Below are 13,975 nucleotides of genomic sequence, written 5' to 3'. Positions count from 1 at the left end.
GTATTTTGATTGGTTATGGTTTTCTTTATTTGTCTCTGTTTCCAAAGGGAAGTGTGTTCAAGTCTTAAATTTTGTTTATCCCATCATGTATGTTTGTATGAATGCTTATACATGTGTATACAAACACTGCATTTTTTATTCATCTATTAATAGATACAAGTCTTCTGGCTTATCAAGCTAAGAAGTCAGTCATGACCATAAATAATTTATTGCAAAAGTAATACTTATAGTGAAAATTTAGTTAGCCTTGGGCTATAAAGTAGCAAATAAGCCTGCTGAGTTAGGCGGTTAGAAAAGTCCTATCAGAGGAACTCCTAGAGAATATTAAATTAGTAGTTATTTTTTAAGTACCAGAAAAATAAAAGAAAATAAGATGAGCTTAGAAAGATGAAATCAAGGGTTAACCTGCATCCTGTGTGTATGTTTGTCATAAAGGAGATCCATAACTTCTATTTATTTATTTATTTATAAAAATTTCCACTTCCTCCCTTCCTCCTACTTCCCCCACTCCCTCTTCCCCTCCCTCTCCAGTCCTAAAAGCAGTCAGGGTTTCCTGCCCTGTGGGAAGTCCAAGGTCCTCCCCTCTCCCTCCAGATCTAGGAAGATGAGCATCCAAACAGACTAGGCTCCCACAAGGCCAGTCCATGCAGTACAATCAAAACTCAGTGCCATTGTCCTTGGCTTCTCAGTCAGCCCTCATTGTCAGCCACATTCAGCAAATCTGGTTTGATCACATGCTCCATCAGTCCCAGTTCAGCTGGCCTTGGTGAGCTCTCATTAAATCAGTTCCATTGTCTCAGTGGGTGGACGCACCCCTTGCCGTCCTGACTTCCTTGCTCATGTTCTCCCTCCTTCTGCTCCTCATTTGGACCTTGGGAGCTCAGTCCTGTGCTCCAATGTGGGTCTCTGTCTCTATCTCCATCCATCGCCGGATGAAGGTTCTATGGTGATATGCAAGATATTCATTAGTGTGGCTATAGGATAAGGTTAGTACAGGCACCCTCTCCTCTGCTGCCCATGGAATTAGTTGGGGAAATCCCTTTGGATACCTGGGAACCCCTCTAGAGTTCTACTCAGCGGTAAAAAAATAATGATATCTTGAACTTTGCATGCAAATGGATGGAAATAGGAAACACTTTACTGAGTGAGATAACCCAGACCCAAAAAGAGGAATATGGTATGTATTCACTCATAAGCGGATTCTAGCCATAAGCAAAGGATATTGAGTCTACAGTTTGTGATCCTAGAGAAGCTAAATAAGAAGGTGAACTCAAAGAAAAACATATATTTATCCTCCAGGATATTGGAAGTTGACAAGATCGTCAGGCAAAAATTGGGAGCAGGTGGGTGGGGTGAGTTGGGGGGAAGGGGAGATGGGGAGAGAGAAGGGAGAAGGGGAGGATTGGGGAGAGCTTGGGGGAATGGGATAATTGAGATGTAGGAAGGGTGGATATGGGAGCAGGGAAGAAGTTATCCTAACCAAGGGAGCCATTTTAGGATTGGCTAGATCCATAGCTTTTTACACGTGCCACTAACCATCAGTTTTAAAAGTGGATATATCTTTTGGGGTGATGGTGACACATATCTTTAATCCGAGCATTGGGAGGTAGAGGCAAGTGGATCTCTGTGAGTTCAAGGCCAGCCTGAACTCACAGAGAAAGTTTCAGGACAGCTAGGGTTAAACAGAGAAACCTTGTCTCAAAACAAAACAAAACAAAACAAAAACCAAACAAACAAGAAGGAAACATTCTAAAGTCCAGCTATAGTTTAAACAATAATATAACTGTTGATATTACTATTATTAGTGTTGCTGCTGCTGCTACTGCTAATACTACTGTTTGCAGTGCTGGGGATTAAACCTAGAACCTCTCACATGCTAAGCAAATGTTCTACCACTGAGCTACATCCCTGCCCTTTTCTGTCTCTCTTCCCTTTTCCTCCTCCTCCTTCTTATCATCATTACCCCTACTCCTTCTCTTTCCCCTTCTCATTCCTTTCTTCTTCCTTTTCAAACAGGTTCTCATTCTGTAGCCCAGTCTGTCTGGGAACCTGCTGAATAGACTGAGCCAACCTCAAACTTGCAGCAACCCTCCTGCCTGAGTCTTCCAAGTGCTGGGATCATATGCCACCACATGCAGCTAGTGGGTAGAGAGGTGAATCTATTAAGAGCGTGTGTTGCTCTTGCAGTAGACCCAGGTTTGACTCCCAGTATCTACATGGTGACTTACAACCCTCCATAACTCCAGTGCCAAGGAATCAACACCCTCTTCTGGTCTCTGTAGGTTCCAGGCAAGCATGTGGTATTTATACATATACAGACAAAACACTTATACTTTTTTTTTTAAAAAAAAAATTGGGAAAAAGGTAACTTCTTGAAGTCGAAGGAAAAAGACATATTATTTCTTAGTTTTTTTCAGCTTCCACATTCTGTGATTGGATGTCATCTTCAAGTATTATAAGAAAATGTATTTATTCAGCACACACCTAAGGACACTTGGGCATAAACAGGTAAAGATGACAAGTTGGGAAGGGCATTCCAGATGAGAATGAGCATCCTGAAGCAGTTCTTGACAAGTGAAATAAAAACTGTGCATTGATTTTTCCCCAAAGACACTCCTCCTTCCTGGCATCTGTGCTGTTTTCCTTCAAGTTGTTTCTTATTTTTGACAGTTCAGTTTTTGTTTCCTTCACACCATTTGCGATCTTCTGCTTGTCTCTTAGCCTCAGTGACTCCCAGACTCTGTTTCTCCGTCTCTCTCTTCTCTAGATAACCTAATCTGTGTCCTTTCCTGTGACTGATGAATCCCAGTTGCAGTCTCGGTTGTCTTTCCTGAGCTCTAGACCTACAGCTCCAATTGCCTGTGGATATTGTCACCTGTATGCTCAGAGGCACCTCATTATATTTTATCTGTACTCTTCTTTTCTTTCTTCGCCATGTCCTCTTCTATAATTTTTTTCAGTAAACGATACTATCAGTCACCCAAGCACAGCATTTTCCTTCCCCCTCACAATAAGATTTGGATATAACAATTGTTTGTTAGAACATCTCATTCTGTGAACTGCCTTAGACCAAAGATAATGACACCTTTTCACCATGCCTTGTTTAATACCTAGGTAGTTGATTGGTATCCATCTATTATTATATTTTGTTCTCGTTTCATTTCTGTTATTGTTATTTTTTAAAATAAAAACTAGCAAAAAGCCACTCAGGGGAGAGGTGATTTATTTTACCTCATAGTTCCAGTTTACAGTCTATTATTGAAGGGAAATTGCATTTGCAGCAGCTTGAGACAGCTGGTCGCACATCCACAGTCAAGAGCAGAGAGAAACAGGTATGTTTATGTTCACGTGTTTGTTCTCAGTTGAATTGTTCCACTCTTTACAGGTCAGTACCCACTGCATTGTAGTGGTGCTGCTAAAGTAGACTGGGTCTTCCCACATAGGTTAACTTAATTAAATGATGTCCAGTAGTCATGTTTACAGGTCACCCTAATGTGGTCAATTTCTCATTAAGACTCTTTTCTCAGGTGATTCTAGATTGTGTCAAAGTAACAATGAAAGCTAACTATCTCTCTCTCTCTCTCTCTCTCTCTCTCTCTCTCTCTCTCTCTCTGTGTGTGTGTGCGTGTGTGATCAATAGTTCTGGAAGATTCTGTTTAGTTTATACTAAGTCTGCCATAGGAGCAAGCCCTTTACCAATTGAGCCTATATTTCCCACTTTTATAAAAATACTGTCAGATTAGAGCCAAGTTTGATGAACTGATTGATGGCCTTGGTGGCCTTTTTAAAGACCATATCTCCAAGTAAAATCACATTATGAGGTAGTAGGAGTTAGAATTTCAAAGTATAAATTGGGAGGGTCAGGTCACAATTTGTTGTAGCCTAGCCTTTCAGAACCAGTTACCATGAACAATGTAATTTATATACAACAAAAGTGCCTTTCAGTCCTGAAAGCTGAGTTGTTCAAGATCAAAGCACTGGAAGGTTTTGTGTACACACACACATACATATACACATGTACATACACACAGTGAGAGAGACAGACAGATAGACACATGCACGCACACAAACACGGGGGGGCTATAGCTCAGGAACTATATTTTTTTTTAGTTTTACAGTGGTTTGAATAAAAATGGCTCCCAAAGGCTCATAGGGAGTGGCACTATTATGAGGTGTGTCCTTGTTGGAGAAAGTTTGTCTCTGGGGGTGGTCTTTGGGGTTTCTGCAGCCCATACCAGGCTCTTCGTGCTGTGTGCTGATCCTACCTCTCCAGCACCATGTCTGCCTGTGTGCTTCCATGTTTCCCACTATGACAAGAAACAAAACCATTAAACTGTAAGCCGGCCCCAGTGAAATATTTTCTTGTCTAAGAGTTGCTGTGGTCATGATGTCTCTTTACAGCAACAAAACCCTGGCTAAGATTAGTCTAGACGCTGCGACTTTTGATCAGGGTTGTGTGAAAGCATAAGCATGTATACTACTTTAAGAGTTTTTAAACAAAGACAAAGAACTCTTCAAAACCCTTTCAATCATTTGGTTCTGAAATGGATATAGCCCACAGCCTTTGTCAGTACAGGCAGAAAACTTAACTCTTTAGTTGGGCAGTCCTGAGCATTTTGTTTATTGTCTCTTTATGCTCAAGATTCTAATTGGGCATGGTGCTTGACCTGCTTGTAGAACTGAGGCTTGTCAGCAGTTTGTGACTCCCGAGGCTTGCCTTGCAGCTTGTCAGGTCACATTTGGGCTGTGTGGCAGCTCTGTCTTAGCACATCAGTAAACTCAGCAAGTCCCTGCCAGGTTTATCATTCTCTTAGGGCAACATGTTCCTGGAGGAAGAAAGAGGAACACCTCCCATTGCCAATCATTCTCTGCTTGTATATAGTTACTAAATAGTTTGGGGAGAACATAATTCTATAAGGAGGAGAAAAAAAAAAGACTTTTCTCAGGCACCAGAACAAACGATTTTCCCCACGCACCAAAGAAATCCCAGCTGTGTGACCACATGTCAGCCTCTTCGTGATACTTCTGGGTTTTCTTAGTGGTAGAGAAGGAAAATAGTCACAAGCTGACTCCTATGTAAAACAGAACTGAGTTTCTCCTTCCTTTGTCTCCATATTTATGACTGCCATCATGGCACCTGCTGGTCCTAACCCAGCCAGTCTCTGGAAGTGATTCCTGGAAAGAGAGGCCAGGTTTGGAGTAGGCATATTCTTTGCTTCCAAACTAGTTGTGTCTGATCGTAGGGAGCCCTAGACTGGTTACTTGAGGGAGAGAATTAGGACTCTGGAGGCCCTCCTGAATGACCCTGTGGTACTACATAATGACTTCAGTTGAAGAGGGTTTTGTGCACCAGGTGGCCTCCTGACTAATCTATCCATTCAGCTCCCCATTAGAGCTCCTGCCACTCTGAACCTTCCTACAACTCTGCGTGAGTGTCAGTGTCTCATTTTTGAATTTCTATCTTGACTCATCTGTCTCTAGGCAAAAATCCCTGCAAAGACTTAAATTTGGAACTAGACCTTGAGAATGTCTGTGAAAGCATTTCACAGTTTCTGGAAAAATGCCTCTCCCTTCTTAACCCAATCTGTTTTCCTAGCTCTGCCCAGTGCACTCTGGAGCAGGCTAGCTTTGAGGATGTTTCCCAGCTGAGGAGGACACTGTGCTATTTCTTACTCAAAAAAAGTACCTGGTCTTCTTAGCCTGTCTAAGATTATCAGGGGTCAGATTCATTGTGGCAAAGAGGTCTCTATTGTTGCTCTTACAGCCAAAGGAACAAAAATGGCCTACTACCTATCCCAGAGGAGAACTGGTTATTTTGTGGTCATGTGATGTTTGAAACTGAGCCCTGTAGGATAGTGACTGAAGGAATATCCCCTTTATTACCAGAGCATATGCTAACTGCTCTTTACCACATTTTATCCTCTGTATTAGTTTTTTTATTTCATTGCTGTGATAAAATACTTGACCAAAAAATCAGCTTCAGGAAGGATTGATTTATTGTGGCTCATACTTTGAGGATGCAGTCTATCTATTATAGTGAGAAAGCTGTGGTGGCAGGAGCTCATGTGAAGCAGCTACTCATTTGAGTTTACAGCTAGTAGGCAGGGCGAGATGAACACTGGCGTCTATTTACTTTCTCCTTTTTATTCAGTCTTTATTTATTCAGTATCAGTCCAAGAATGGTACCACCTAAAAATGCCTTTACAGATGCACTCAGATATAATGTCATCCAGATGATTTTAAATCCTAGCAAGTAGACAGGATTAACCATCACATGCTCCTTGCTCTTGCTCAAGCAGGGGGCAGTGGTAAGCCGAAGAATAATTTGTGGTCAAAGGTGTGAACACTCATGTGAAATTTGAAGGTTCTAATGGGAGATAGATAATTTTGTTGTGCTTTCTGATGTCTTGAACATATCCTCCATTCTCTGAGACATCATTTTTCTAGAAAATCAAAGCTGCTTAAGAGAGGGGTTGTGCACATCTGTACAGGTGAACCAGACTGGGTCCATTAGCCCTAGGCCGAGGCCTCAGGAACTTGAGGCCCTGGGCAAGCCCTAGAATCCCACTGTGGATAGGGCATGAAGAAATAGGTTGCTTAGGCAATGCCCTGGCCCTGGGGATCTTCCTCGTTCTTGATAGTGTGAGCTTTTCCTCAATTTAGAATGCCTGGACCCAGACCTCATAAAGGACAGTTACCGCTCTTGACTCCTTATGCTTGGCTGCAGAGCTGGGGGAAGGAATTCTGATTTAATCAGTCTTTCCTCTATTTGTGTTAAACCCTGTACCTCTCCTGGCTCAAGCCTGGGAAACTCCACAGTAAATTGGCTGTGATTTCCACTGAAATTTGACAGTTTTCAAGTTATTTTCTTCCTCTGTATTTAGATGTGGTTATAGTTGTGCTGTCAGCCCTTATCTCTTCTGTCATCCCGCCAACTCCCAACTGGGTTAGGAGGTATTTGTTCTGCTGTCAGTGTTGGCTGCATAATGAGGTGGATGGTTAAGAAATGGGTTATTTAGCATCTTCTAGAATCTAATTTTTCTGCCTTGGCTGAGGGGAAATCAGTGTTATTGGAAGAAGGCAGCAAGGAGGCAAATGTTGGCTCTGAAACTACCCCTTTCTCCTTGGGATCTTGGATAAGATATGGAGATTATGATTGATTTAAAATATTGTTTTGAGCCAGACATGATGGCTCAGGAACATGTAATTCTAGCATTGGGAGGTAGAAGCAGGAGGACTATTGCAAGTTCAAAGTTAGCCTGGGCTACAAAATGAGACTCTGCCTCAGACAAGCCAAAATTAAATAAATCAAAGCTTTGTTTTATCTCTCATATAGGACTGCCTGCCCTACAATGACAGATCTCAGGGTAGTGCCCACTGACTTACCACCTGACTTTTGGGTTAGATGGGCAAGATTCTTTTGTGGATTGTTAAAGGAATGTTTGAGATAGATTCTGAATCAGTTAAGTATGCTGAATCAATCAAGTTTGTCACCCTGTTTTTGACCTGAGGCCTGAGGAAGAAGAAGGCCTTTTCTCATTGTGCCAGGTTCAGGGAAGGCCGAAGAGAAGCAATGCTCCTGGGTTGTTACTGGCAGGTCAGGAGTAAGCACAGCAAGCAGTGCTTTCCTGTCTGTGTCTGCAGAGTGTACGAAGGGAGCCTGTTTCATGTACCTGCCATTTTATGTTCCAGAGCTTCAATGGTACCTGCATTATACTCAGACATGATGTTATTGTGAGCAGTTTGGGTTGTCTTTGAAGATAGACACTTGATTTTGTAGTACGTTCTACATAGACTTATGAAATTGTTGGGATTAGGACATGAGAACCACTAGACTAGAAAATCTCCATAGAGATGGGGCTGCCATTGGCAAAGGCAAGCTGGGATATTGGGGATCATGGACATAGAACTCTGCATCTTAGACAGCTTTTGATTGATGTTGTATTAATTTGGGTTGCCAAGTTCTGATTTCTGGATTCCAGAAGCAGCCTTTGGTCTTGACTGCTGCAATTGAGAGTTCATTTTGGTTTTCTCAGTTTCTCCTCCTTCCTAGTTGCTATATTGTCATAGCCTAAGGGAATTCTTTTGCAGTAGCTGTTCAGGATGTGAACTATGAGAAACGGCACCATGAGATGTAAACTGTACTTGGTCACTGTCCCTGTCCTTCAGCTTCTCTAAAGGCTGGTGACAGACCTTATATATGGTGAGCCAATCCAGAGCTTATTTTAATAGAACAGAAAACTGTCTTTGTATTGTACGCTAGCCATATTCTGGGTTCCCCCTTGAGATTCGGAGCTCCTCTGTGTTTTCTCTCTCTTAAATTCTATGGCTTAGATGTGAAAGGGGTGTATAGGGAGGAAAGAAGGAAGAAAATGGGTGAGGGGAGAGAGAGTAAGATCTATATTTAGCAGGGAGAGACACTCACCAAGGGTGTGTGAGTGAGCTTGCTGGCAGGATTGTGTGTGCGTGAGTGTGCTGGGAAGGGGGTGTGTGCACCAGCAACGTGTGAGGAGGGCTGGTGCCCTATGGGAGAGTGCAGGCAGGCAGGAAGCAGCTGGAGAGGAGGAGGAGCAGAAGCGGGAGCCGGAGCTGCCCTGCTTTCCTCTCAGTCTCAAAGCCGGGAAAGGATTGAGTTAGAATTCCACATCCAGTTGAAGTTTGCTGCTGTTGCCTTCAGTAGCCTGGTCTTCAGAATCCCCCCTCAGCAGAGAGGTGTGGACCAGACTGGATTCCTAGATTTGCAGCCACCAGACTCCTGCCCCGCCTTCACGGAGGGGATTTCTCTGCTAGGCATTGTTCCTATCATCAACTTTGCACGGAGGAGCCAGCCAGCTAGGTGCAACTGAGAATAACAGCTCCTTGGCTCTGTTTGTCGATTGGGCAGGCGACTGTGCTGTGGCTCAGAAAGTTCGTCCTGTGGCTTCTCTGTCAGTCTAAGGAGTGCTTCTAAATGGATTACCTCTTAAAGGCAGCACTTGCATTCTAAAACTTGAGAATCTGTGGCTTTAATGGTTTTTTTTTCTCCCTTTTCATTTCCTTAACCTTATTTTGGTTGAAGCAGTAAGGTAAGTGATATTGAATAGATGATTGACTCTGAACGACAAGCAGGAACAAAAGCAAAGCATTTGTGGGTGGAATATGGAACAGCTACATTAATTATATAACTGCTTGAGCCAAGTTGCTGGTGGGGGTCATTATAATGAGTGAAAAATAGCATACTCAGCACTGGGGTGGAATCTTCACATACACGTGTTTGTGTGCTGATAATCTGGCCATCCATTCTTCCTGTATACTCTGCTGTATGTCTACAGCTACCTGTCCATTCCATTGAATGTGTGCATAGTTTCTGTCTTGACATGTCTATATGTTTATGACTAACCTACCTGGTCCTCTCCTGTATATACATTGCATATAGGCAATCATTTTATTTATCTTATATAAATATATATTTATATATACATATATAAACTTATCTCTACCTCTTTATAATTCATATATAGAGCTCATTTGTCCCTCCATGCATTTATTCATGTACTTAGGTAACCTTCCTGTTCTTAGGCATATTCAGAAACTTTTCTATATTCTTACATGTGTGGAGAGGGGCTATACTGTCCAGGTCTGATATGTACACAAGTCTCATGTGTACAAATGCCGTATAAACAAATGTCCATCCTGAGCTTTTCCATCTTTGAATGTATGTACACATATATATAATTTGTCTATTTATGTGTATTTTCAAAGAGCCTTAACTTTGCAAATTGAAAACTTACTTAATCCTGACCTTTCTTAGTGACCTTGATCAAGTCTAATTTACCCTCTCAACGCTCTATTTTTGTCTTCTATGAAATCAAAACAATAATTCTTCTTGCCTTATAGGGTTGTAATAATAAGTGAAAATTATGTAAACTGAAAATTCTAAATAAATGAGTCTTTTGCCATTATTATCTGCCCCTCTAGTAGACCGTGCACCTAGCTGCATTAAGATTATACTCTTGTTCATGCAAGGTCTCCAAACCTTCCATGTCAATGGGTAGTTTCTGCTGAAGTAACAATGTTTGACCTGTAGTTTTCTCCAGAATATTGGAAAGAAGCTACACAGAGCTACAAGATATTGACAAATGGTTGGATTGAGAGGGAAAAAAAAGGGTCTCATTTTTTGCAGTTAGGACTTGATATTTGGTTCTTTGTAGCCTTAAGGAGAAGTGAGTGTGTCCACAAACAGAATTGAGCTACTTCCAACTAGGATCAAAGTAAACAGGTAAAAAGGTGAGCGAAAGAAACAGTTCACTGTCACTGCGATGACACTCTTCTCTGCACTCAGCACCTGCTCTGGGTTTTGGAGGCTATCTAGAGTATTTCCTACCCCAGATTTCTAAGTCCAATATGGTAACCACTTGACCATGTTACTGTTTAGTCTACTTTGATTTTTTTGAAACAGAGACTCATGTAGCTTAGATTGTCCTTGAACTGTATATAGCTGAAGATGACCTTGAAATCTTGCTCTCCTATCTCTGTCTCCTAAGTGTGGGGAGCGGACCAGGCACTTACGTTTAGGTCTAATGGCCTGAGTCTGATCCTCAGATCCCACAAAATGAGAACCAAATCTCACATGTACCCTGACATATGTACACCTCTGCATGTGTATATACACACACAAATACTTAGATTACAGGCATGTGCTACCATGCCTAACTAGTTAGTCTGCTTTGAGATGTTCTGGAAAATAAGATGTAAAATATGAGATTCAAGGATTTAATATAAAAAAGAATACAAATATATAATTAATGATATTTTTATCGATTACATGTTGTAATAATATTTTGAATTTGGGGTTAAATAATACATATTAAGATTAATTTTACATGCTTCCTTTACTTTTTTATAGTTTTGCTAGGGAACTAGTTTTGCTAGGGATCAGGGCAGCTTTTCTTACTGGAAGGGCAGGTGAGCCCTTTCAACAGCCCACAACAGTAGTGGGGATTCTCTCCACCAGTCTCATGTGCTAGGGAGATAATAGCTAACTGATAGCCTGGTAATTTTTGTCCTAAATAAGTTCTAGAAAATTGTGAGTACATGCTACTGGGAAGAGATTTCCAGCTGAGTTTTACAATGGAAATAGGTTGTTGGTCATTAATCTAGAAGGAAACCTGAACCTTGAAGTTTTCATGTTGTCATGGAAACAGAGAAGGATCAGAATAAATAGGAGAGTGCATTCTAATCCAGCTGTACCATCAATTCCTCAAGGTACTGAGATATCACTGTGTGCCAGTCCCAGTGCTTTTTTCATAGTGAGGTTCTATATTCCAGGTACTAGGAATTTGAACATAAATGAAGAAAATTTATTATGTTCTTATGGTTCATATCAATTGTGGACCCATAAGCAAGAACTTAGTAACAATAAGGATATCCTTCTGACACAAGGGTTATAATCTTAGGTAATTGGGCTTTTAAGAAGCTAAATACTTTCAAGTTAAAAATTTAGAAAAAATACTTTAATAGCCAAACAAAAGAATTCATTGGTATAGGTAGACCACAAGAATGTTGAGAGATGGTACATCCTAGAAACTGCAGGACTGGGACTAAGCTAAGCCCTTGGTCCAGGGCATTCTCTTTTCTTTGTACTAATCTTGCTCTTTATACTTTGGGTTCTGATCTCTTTCTTCTGAAAAGATACTCTAGGAATTGATTCTTCCCCAAAGATTGACATCCTAAGAGTACCCCTACCTGCTGTGACTGGCCCTAGAAATCACTCCTCACCACATTCACCTTACAGCATAATTGGTAAATGGCACAGGGATTATATAGCCTTGATGGGAGGAGACTTCCCTTGGCGTTTTTGTCCTGCTGCCCTCTGGGATTGTTTCACAGAATTGAGAGACTGCTTGATAATATGTTCATAGAATTCTTGCTTGTTTCCCAGAGGTCCTTGATTGGTTGTTTCCTTCAAGCCAAGATTTGGGTCTTAGGTGTTTTTTTTTTTCAAGAACTAGTCACATCTTTAATCATGTTTACTTTATAAGTCAGAGAGAAGAGTAAATGAATCAGCCATTTAAGAATACTGACTTGATTTAGTAGGTTGGTGCTGATGAAATATAATTTAAGCATCTACTCCTGGCCCTAAGTCTTAGATTTCCATCATTAAATCTTTAGCTTTCTGGTTACTTCACTTTCTTTTCCTATGTTTTCTTTTCAAATACAGCTAACTCTTGAAGGAGAGGCTTATTTTTCCCAGCATCAAGCATTCCTCAGGGGAAAAAGTGAATTCTCATTTCAGAATGAGTGCAGGAAGTTAGACAGTGAACAGGCCAGCAAGACAGGCAGAGTGGTAGCATGAGTACTCTGACGGCAACTGGAGGCCTAGATTGAAGCAGAGGATTCACCAAAGGAAGTATTTTCTGTGACCTATACCTGTCCTGGTTTTATGCATTGCTTCTTTTGTATTTTTCACTCCTATAATAAATACTTTTTAATTAGAATTTGTCAGTATTATATATCATTTCATATTGTCATTCATTCTTATCGGAATCCTATCCCCCTATTTGTAACACATAAAGAGTAGAGACTGTTTCTTATATTCTTAGCATTTAGCTTAATACCTGGCATTTTCTTTTTGTATTTATTAATTCAAATTGACTTGGAGATCAGGTGGTCCTTCTACACAGAAGGACCCCTGTAATTTCATTCAGCAGTAGCAAAGAGAGACTGAGGAAGAAGGCTAACTTGAGTCTCCTGGCTTCACAGGTTACCCCTTTTTGATAGTCTGTAGAGTTCTGAGCAGAGTGGGTGGTTAATCCTCAGGTAGTACATTGAACTTATCTTTTGCTTTGGAGCCTAAAAGCCAGGATGGCTGAGTGAATTTGGTGCCATTGCAGAACATGTATGCCAAACAGGTAATTGTTAAATTCAGTCCTTTGAGAGGCAGTGGCTACCAAGTGAAAGAAGGTTTGAAGGGTTTTGTTTGTTTACAGGGAGAAGCTGCTATTAACCTGGCTTCTTGAAACTCAGGGTGTTAATATTCAGGCATTTATACTGGCCTGCCCTTGGGGTTCTGAAGGGCTCTGTCCTCAGCTGTAGCCACTAAGAGAACCTCCTGTGCACATTCACTACATTCCCTTTTCAAAGGGCCCTGCCCACCTTCCATCTCTCTCTATTTCTGTCTGTCTGTCTCTCTTCTCTTCTGCCACTCCTGTCCCCAGGGGCTAGACTCCCTTTTCCCTCCCCCCCTTTTCCAATTCACTTCCCCCAATTAAAAAAATAAAAAACCCTCCACCTGAACTTTGTTGATGACATCTTTCTCTTATGCTATGCGCCACTATTTTCTAAATTATAACACAGGTTAAAGCAGTAATGGGTGAACTGGACATGTTTGTGGCCTCACGAAATAGTTAAATGAGGGATTCCTTGTTAAAGTAGAGTCCTCATAGGAGCTGTCAAGAAGGCAGGGAACTAGAAAATAAGAATTCATGTAGTTTCTGTCTCTTAGTTCTTGACCTAGTCATCTCCTGTAAAAGAACCAGCTCGTCTTTATCCCAAGTCCTATGACTTCTGCTGCTTCTCAATTCAGGGAAGTACAGTGCTTTTAAATTTTAGCCCCACAGACTAATTGTAGATGGTGGCTTTTCTTGAAAATGAGTAGCTATTAGGTCAGCTTTGTTCTTTAAGGCAGTTTTCCTCTTCTAGTAAGGATTTAGAAGACTTACAAATCATGATAAAATCTAAAAGAAAATGAGGGAAACAATCTCATGTCAAATAATTTAAGGGCAGTGTGTCTCCCATTAGCTCATCTTGTCCTTGGTATGTTGCCTAGCAGGACCATCATGTATTGGTAGCCCTATGCATCTCATGAGTCTTTGTTTTCCCCTTGTACTTTCCACTCTGTTCCTCCCCACATTTTTCATCTTCCTAATAAGCAGAGTCTCAGAAAAACTGAATCAGAATATTGATTGTGCTGCTCCAGGCTGAGACTGAGCTTCCA

The 13,975-nt window shown here is 41.2% G+C and overlaps 1 protein-coding gene across 5 annotated transcripts in view; it reads left to right on the top strand.

Moving 5' to 3' along the window:
- Positions 1-13,975, top strand: part of Unc13b (unc-13 homolog B) — a 204,638-nt gene that overhangs the window by 142,683 nt on the left and 47,980 nt on the right. The window contains exon 1 of one of the 5 annotated variants that reach the window (XM_048419902.3): positions 8,627-9,065. The exons of 3 other annotated variants lie outside the window; for them this stretch is intronic. The gene's annotated coding sequence lies outside the window, so the exon portion shown is untranslated. Of the gene's footprint in view, positions 1-8,626; positions 9,066-13,975 lie in introns of those variants that run through there. One more of the 5 variants, XM_085677225.2, reaches the window with a different exon arrangement.

Source organism: Myodes glareolus, chromosome 16, assembly GCF_982192425.1.
Source record: "Myodes glareolus chromosome 16, mMyoGla1.1, whole genome shotgun sequence".
Taxonomy (NCBI): Eukaryota; Metazoa; Chordata; class Mammalia; order Rodentia; family Cricetidae; genus Myodes; species Myodes glareolus.
Note: the sequence above shows the minus strand (reverse complement) of the source record. Positions and strands in the feature narration are given on the sequence as shown.